Here is a 1,721-nt window from a genome sequence, read left to right on the forward strand (position 1 = left end):
GAAGAATCATGCAATATATAAATATATATATATATATTTTTAATTTCTTTTAAAGTAAGCCTTATAATAATATTCAGTTAAAGTACAAAAATAATACGAAACATGAAGACTGCTTGAACTGAATGGTATTTAAGCATATTATATGTATGCTTTTTTTTAGTTTTTATTACATTCCTTTAAAACATGTTTATGTAACTACTCGTCTTTTGCTTTAGGAGGACTCGCATCTTTTAAAGATTAACTTTTTAATATCGAATTTTTACAATGCACTTCATACTTACTTTTTTCATAATTCACCATATTTCTTGAACTTTTATTGCACATCAAAAATTATAAAATTCATTTATCTAACGATACAAAATATAATTTTACTAATTTATTTTTTTCTTCCTATTTTACTTAATAATGGCCGAAGAAAATTTTGATTTGTAAGATATACAATTTTTTTTATCACTAAAAAGAACTCATTTTAATACGAACTTTTTATTTTATTTTACAACCGTCGTTGAACAGCCGACCAAATTTTTGGGTTTACGACTAATAATGTTCAACTAATGTTACTACTACTAATGTTCAGCCTTGTAATTTTTATCTTAATCAAGTAGACAAGGGAATTCCTGGATTAAGTAGTGGGTAAAATTTGCCTTCGTGGAGGAATTTTTTGGTGGAACTAACCCGCATTTGCGTTATATGGAGAGGAAGACCATTAGAACCACCCATGGTAAGCCTGACGGCAAATGGACTTTAACCCATGATCGCTACTGAGGATATTTCACGTCAGCACCGTGGTCTGTTCAAGCTGGATGCGGATTTCTATCAACCAGTCATCGTTGGGATTCAAACCTGGCTCACCTCATTTGAGAGTGAACGCTCTACCCCTGAGCCATCGCGGCTCTAATACAAAATTTGAATAAAATAGAGCGAAAAGTTCTCTGGAGATCAAATTTAAAATAGAATACAATTTGATGACTCAAAATTTGTTCAACCGATGGCTCTCACATATAGCGTTTAAAATTAAGTTTAAAATTATTGTTATCAAATTACTAATTAATTAATTAAAAATCAAATTGTTGCTATCAAATTATATGTATTAAAATTATAGTTAGTGCATAAAATTATTGTGTTGTTCAAAATTACGTTCCTTAAAGTTGTGTAAATATTTGCATACCTTTTAATTCAAATGTGTTTCGAAATTATATAATTGTATATCAAATCTTGTCGATTCGCTTAAAAATTTCTCTAGATAAAGCAAAATACTGAAAACCCAAATTAGCATTAAGGGTTCAAAACTTTCGAAAAATCTCGGATGATCTATAGGAGCCATATTTTCTACCCCCCTCCCAATATCGTGAGTTCTGCTATCCTTCATATTATGAGAATCCTTTTCAGTCGGAAAAAAGGTATATTTATTCAGAGAACGTACTTACGTTTGTCTGATTTCGTAACTTTAAATATCGCCTGCATTAATTAATTAGGATATTTGAGATCAGGCTCTCGAACCATTAAGATTGATATGTGGTACGTGAAAATCCGTTCATTTAATCAAAATTTATTTGATGTATTTAATTTTTTATTTTGCGCTCTGTACACTTAACTTACATTTAAAGTTATTAAAAATATTTTTATTAATATTTAGGAAAAAGAATCTTAAAGGAGTCATTTTTTTTCTAAAAGTAAGAGCATTATTTCGTAGAACATAGCTATTTATTTAAAATATATAT

Source organism: Parasteatoda tepidariorum, chromosome 2 (assembly GCF_043381705.1).
Source record: "Parasteatoda tepidariorum isolate YZ-2023 chromosome 2, CAS_Ptep_4.0, whole genome shotgun sequence".
NCBI lineage: Eukaryota > Metazoa > Arthropoda > Arachnida > Araneae > Theridiidae > Parasteatoda > Parasteatoda tepidariorum.